We start from the raw sequence: 6,000 nt of genomic DNA on the forward strand, positions 1-6,000 counted from the left end.
ATTCTTGACTTCTCTTTCTGCTAGTTCGTTACTAGTGTATAGAAATGCAACTGATTTTTGTAAGTTGATTTTGTACCCTGCAACTTTGCTGTAGTTATTGATTATTTCTAATAGTTTTCTGCAGGATTCTTTAGGGTTTTCTAAATATAGAATCATGTCATCTGCAAACAGTGAGAATTTTATTTCTTCCTGCCCAATTTGGATTCCTTTTTCTTGTCTAATTCTCTGGCCAAAACCTCCAGTACTATGTTGAATAGAAGTGGCAAGAGTGGGCACCCTGGTCTTGTTCCTGTTCCCAGAGGGATGACTTTTAGTTTTTCACCATTAAGTATGATGTTGGCTGCGAGTTTGTCATATATGGCCTTTATTATGTTGAGATACTTTGCTTCTCTACCCATTTTATTGAGAGTTTTTTTTTTTTAATCATAAATTGATGTTGGATCTTGTCAGATACTTTATCTGCATGTATTGAGATGATCATGTGATTTTTATTCCTCATTTTGTTAATATGGTGTATCACATTGATTAATTTGTGGACGTTGAACCATCTTTGCATCCCTGGTATAATCGCACTTGATCATGATATATGATCCTTTGAAGGTATTTCTGTATTCGGTTTGCCAATATTTTCTGGAGGGTATTTGCATCTATGTTCATCACTGATATTGGCCTGTAATTTTCCTTCTTTGTTTGTCCTTGTCTAGCTTTGGGATCAGGGTAATGTTGGCCTCATAGAATGAGTTAGGAAACATCCCGTCTTCTTCAATTTTTCTGAGTAGTTTGAGAAAGATAGGTTAAATCTTCTTTGAATGTTTGGTAGAATTGTCCAGAGAAGCCATCTTGTCCTAGACTTTTGTTTTTTGGGAGGTTTTTGATTACTGTTTTGATCTCTTTACTTGTGATTTGTCTATTCAGATTCTCTGTTTCTTCTTGATTCAGTTTTGGGAGGTTGTGTGATTCTAAGAATTTATCCATTTCTTCTAGATAATCCAATTTGTTGGTATATAGTTTTTCATAGTATTTTCTTATAATCCTTTGTATTTCTGTGGTATCTGCTAGAGTTTATCCTCTTTCATTTATAATTTTATTTATTTGAGACTTATCTTTTTTTTTTTCTTAGTGAGTCTGGCTAATGGTTTGTCAATGTTTATCTTCTCAAAGAAACAGCTCTTAGTTTCATTGATCCTTTCTACTGTTTTTTTTTTCAATCTCTATTTCCTTTATTTCTACTCTAATTTTTATTATTTCCCTCCTTCTGCTCATTTTAGGTTTCATTTGTTCTTCTTTTTCTAGTTCCATTCGGGGTAGTTTAAGATTACTTATTTGAGATTTTTCTTGTTTGTTGAGGTGGGCCTGTATTGCTATGAAATTCCCTCCTATAACTACTTTTGCTGTATCCCATAAGAGTTGATATGGTGTATTTTCATTTTCAATTATCTCCAGGTATTTTTTGATTTCTCCTTTGATTTCCTCATTGATCCAGTGGTTGTTCAGTAACATGTTGTTTAGTCTCCACATATTTGTGACTTTCCCAGCTCTTTTCTTGTAGTTGATTTCTTGTTTCATAGCATTGTGGTCAGAAAAGATGCTTGATATGATTTCAATCTTCCTAAATTTATTGAGACTTGGTTTGTTTTATAACATATGATCTATCTTTTATAATGTTCCATGTACACTTGAAACGAATGTGTATTCTGCTGTTTTTGGATTGAATGCTCTCTATATATCTATTAAGCCCATCTTATCAAGTGTTTCATTTAAATCCACTATTTCCTTGTTGACTGTCTGTATGGATGATCTATCCATTGATGTAAAGTAGGCCATTGAGGTCTCCTACTATTGTTGTGTTGCTGTCCATTTCTCCCTTTAGGTCTGTTAATTGTTGCTTTATATACTTTGGTGCTCCTGTGTTAGGTGCATATATATTCATAAGTGTTATGTCCTCTTGGTAGACTGTCCCTTTTGTCATTATATACTGCCCCTTTTTGTCTCTCATTGTCTTTTTTATCTTGAAGTCTGCTTTGTCTGATATAAGTATGGCAACACTTGCTTTCTTTTGTTTGCCATTTGCTTGGAGTGTTGTCTTCCATCCCTTCACTCTGAGCCTATGCTTGCCTTTAGAGCTGAGATGTGCTTCCTGGAGGTAGCATATTGTTGGGTCTTGTTTTGTAATCCATCGAGCTACTCTGTGTCTTTTGATTGGAGAATTCAATCCATTTACATTTAGAGTGATTATTGATATATGAGGACTTAATACTGCCATTTTATCTCTTGTTTTCTGGTTGTTCTATATTTCCATTGTTTCTCTTCCTTTGTATTTTTGACTGCCATTTCATTTTGGTGGTTTTCTCTTCTTTAATGAATTGTGGCACTCTTCTGATTTTTTGTTTAGTGGTTACCATGAGGTTTGTATAAAAGATCTCATAGATGAGACAGTCCATTTTCTGATAGCCTCTGATGTCCATTAACCTAAGCAAGTTCCACCCCTTTCCTCTTCCCTTCCTCAGTTATTGTCATCACAAATTACTGTTTTGTGTTGTGAGTTTGTGACTAAGTTGAAGTGTTTATAGATTCTTTTGATGCTTTCCTTCTCTTTATCTTTTAAGGTATATATAAGTATTTGCCACCCTGTTCTGAAAGAGAGCTGCAGTTTTCTGACCTTGTCTGTCTATTTATCTCCTTGCTCAAAGCATTGTAAACCTTTGCCTTTTTGTTTCAGGTAGGAGGGCATCCTTGATCATTTGTTGTACAGGAGGTCTAGTGGCAGTGAACTCTCTCAGCTTTTGTTTCTCTGGGAAAGCTTTTATTTCTCCACCATATCTGAAGGATAGTTTCACTGGATAGACTATTCTTGGCTGGGGGTTTTTGTCTTTCAGTATTTTGAATATATCATTCCATTCACTCCTAGCCTGTCAGGTTTCTGCCAAGAAATTCGCTGAAAGCTTGAAATGGGTTCCTTTGTAGGTTATTTTCTTCTGCCTTGCTGCCCTTAATAGTTTTTCTTTGTCACTGACTTTTGCTGATTTTACTATTATATATGTTGGAGAAGGTCTTTTTGCATTGGTGTAATTAGGAGTTCTATTGGCTTCATGTACTTACAAGTCTGGTTCCTTCCCCAGGTTTAGGAAGTTCTCAGCTATTATTTCTTTGAACAAGCTCTCTGCTCCTTTCTTCCTCTCTTCTCCCTCTGGAATACTTATAATCCTTATTTTACTTTTCCTAATTGAGCTGGATATTTCTCAAAGAATTCCTTCATTTTTTAAAAATCTTAGCTCTCTCTCCCACTCCACCTGAAGCATTTATATCCTTTAAATCACTAATTCTTTCCTCCATAATGTCAGCTCTATTTTTCAAGGATTCTAGATTATTTTTTATCTCATTAATTATGTTCTTCATATTCAGAATTTCTGCTTGTTTTTTTTTATAGTTTCAATCTCTTTGGTGAAGTATTCCTTCTTCTCATTAATTTTATTCCTTAGCTCATTGAACTGCTTTTCTGAGTTTTCTTGTAACTTGTTGAGTTTCTTTATGACAGTTATTTTGAATTCTCTGTCATTTAGATTGTAAATTTCTGTGACTTCAGGGTTGGTTTCTGTCATCTTGTCATTTTCCTTCTGCTCTGAATTGTTGCTGCAGTTTCCCATGGTGTTTGATAAACTAATCCTTTGCTGGCACATTTGTGGCAGTATCAGGTTGCAGATTCCACCTGCTACCACTGGGGGGAAGCTGGAGCTGTGTTTCTGATCCCATCTCATCTGCTGGAAGTTGTTGGGGTACAGTGGGTGCTGCTGCTGGCTGGCAGAGTGTTCACATGCAGGATCAGGCTGCTGCTGCCTCTTCTTACAGTTGCACTGAGGCATGTTCCCACTTCCAGGGCCATGGCAGCCCTATGGGCACTCCTGCCAGCTGGGAAACCATTTGCACACATGCACTGGGCTGCCAGGGAAGGGTACGGGAGTGCTCACCTATCTCCGCCACTTCCCAGGGGGCCAGTCCATCCACCTTCAGATGTATAGCTGCATGGGTCTCTCAGGCATCCTGTTGTGCTGTGTGGGTATCCTCCATTGGTTAATGAAAGTCTATTTAGTTGTAGTTCAAAGGGGGAGCAACATAGGGAACAACTCACTCTGCTATGTTGCTGATGTCCTTATCCTCTTTTCTAATCATCTCTTTCATGAGTGCCCTCTTTGTACCATGGTATTATTAGTATTATTATTTACCACTGAGGCTGGAAAACATAAAGCCATTTAGTGTAGGTGATCAGAGCACATTCTGGAGTCAGACATCTCTGGGAAATTTATTCTTCCTCAGCTTGCTCCTCTGTAAAACTGAGATAAAGATAATTCTTACTTCATAGCTTCATTGTAAGGACTAAAAAGTCAACATTATGTAAAGAGCATAGAAGAATGCCTGATACAGAGTCAGGGCTCTTTAAAAATAGTAATAATAAATAAATCATACTGTATTACATATTAATAATATACTAATTATTATCTATAATAATATATAATAATAACTAATCATAATTATTATTTGTTTTATTACTTGTCTGTAGACCCTGGGAGCTCAAGGTCCTTCTGTTTCTTCACTCTTGAACAAGTCACTGTCCTCTACAGCTCATCCTTCAGTTTTCTATCAAATTAACTTTTCTCATAAATGCCTTTCATCATTCCTTTCTCCTGCTCATAGCATGGATTAACTTTACATTGAATAGACAATAAACTCAAACTTCTTGGATTGCCAGTCAAGGCTCTCCACAGTCTGGCCTCAGCCATATTCTCCAAACTTTTAATTTATAGGAAAGATACAGCCACTTATTTTGGATGACTTCTCAGTTCAGTTTCAGAGATAGCAGCACCATCTACTGGACAATTTTTATTCTAAACAAAACTGAGCATCAACCTTCTAGACCTTTGGAACTTACAATGTCTTTTGATACCATCCAAGGCAGTGGTTCCTCATCCAAGCTTTACATCAGAATCACTTTGAGAGCCGTAATGCAGACTCCTGGGCCCCACTCCAGGCTCACCTAGGAATCAAATCAATAGTTAGTGGTCAAATCTATGTAGAAGCAAGGCCTCTTGATTCTCAATCTTGGGTTCTTCCTAAAGCTGCTTTGGAGCAATTCTTCAGGCTCTGCCTGGATGTTCAAAGCCTTCCTCGGGAGCCTCACATCTGGGCCTGCCCCTCCCCTTGTAGTACATTGTGGTACAATTTTCCCCTTCCCTTCCTACCCTTTAGCAGAATGGCTTTTTCTATGTCTCATTCTCTCTCAGAAATCTATACAATTGGAAACTTATATGTTAAAATAAGCATGCAAATTGAAAAGTATTCTCAATTTTAAATTATAAAATTTGAAATTAAATTTATTAAATTATAAAATTTGAAATACATGATCATGATAACAAAATCAATCAATACAGAAGTGTATGAAAATAAAAAGGAAAATTCTGTTCTTCTTTGCTCCCCTTGTGCGCTACTAAAATCCTCTATTCCCATAGCCACTGTTAACACTTGGAATGAATCCTTTATGATATTTTGTCTATGTTGTAAACTATAAATCCTCTTTCAAAAACAACTTTATTGAGATATAATTGGCATAAAATAAACAGCACAAATTTGAGTGCACAATTTGATGAGTTTTGACAAATACCCACACCTGCGAAACCATTACCCCATGAACATACCTCTCAACACTAAAAGTTTAAAAGCAGGAACGGCAGCTTGGGACCTTTCGCTCTATAAGTATGAAAAAGATTTGACACATTTCAGTGCAGTTAAGGAGAACACATGCAGAATATTGCCAGGTCCAAATTCCATTTCTGACGCTCATTGAGTTGAGTGCATGAGTATTTTCTATGTGCACTCTTCATTACATGAAGTTTAACATGAGAAAAATGGCTTTCAAACACCCTGCCTTGTGGTGGACAGTTTGGGACTTAAATGGTTTTGCTACACCCCAAGCCCAGCTGAGATGCCACCTTTTTTTTTTTTTTGCAA

Source organism: Diceros bicornis, chromosome 38, assembly GCF_020826845.1.
Source record: "Diceros bicornis minor isolate mBicDic1 chromosome 38, mDicBic1.mat.cur, whole genome shotgun sequence".
Classification (NCBI taxonomy): Eukaryota; Metazoa; Chordata; class Mammalia; order Perissodactyla; family Rhinocerotidae; genus Diceros; species Diceros bicornis.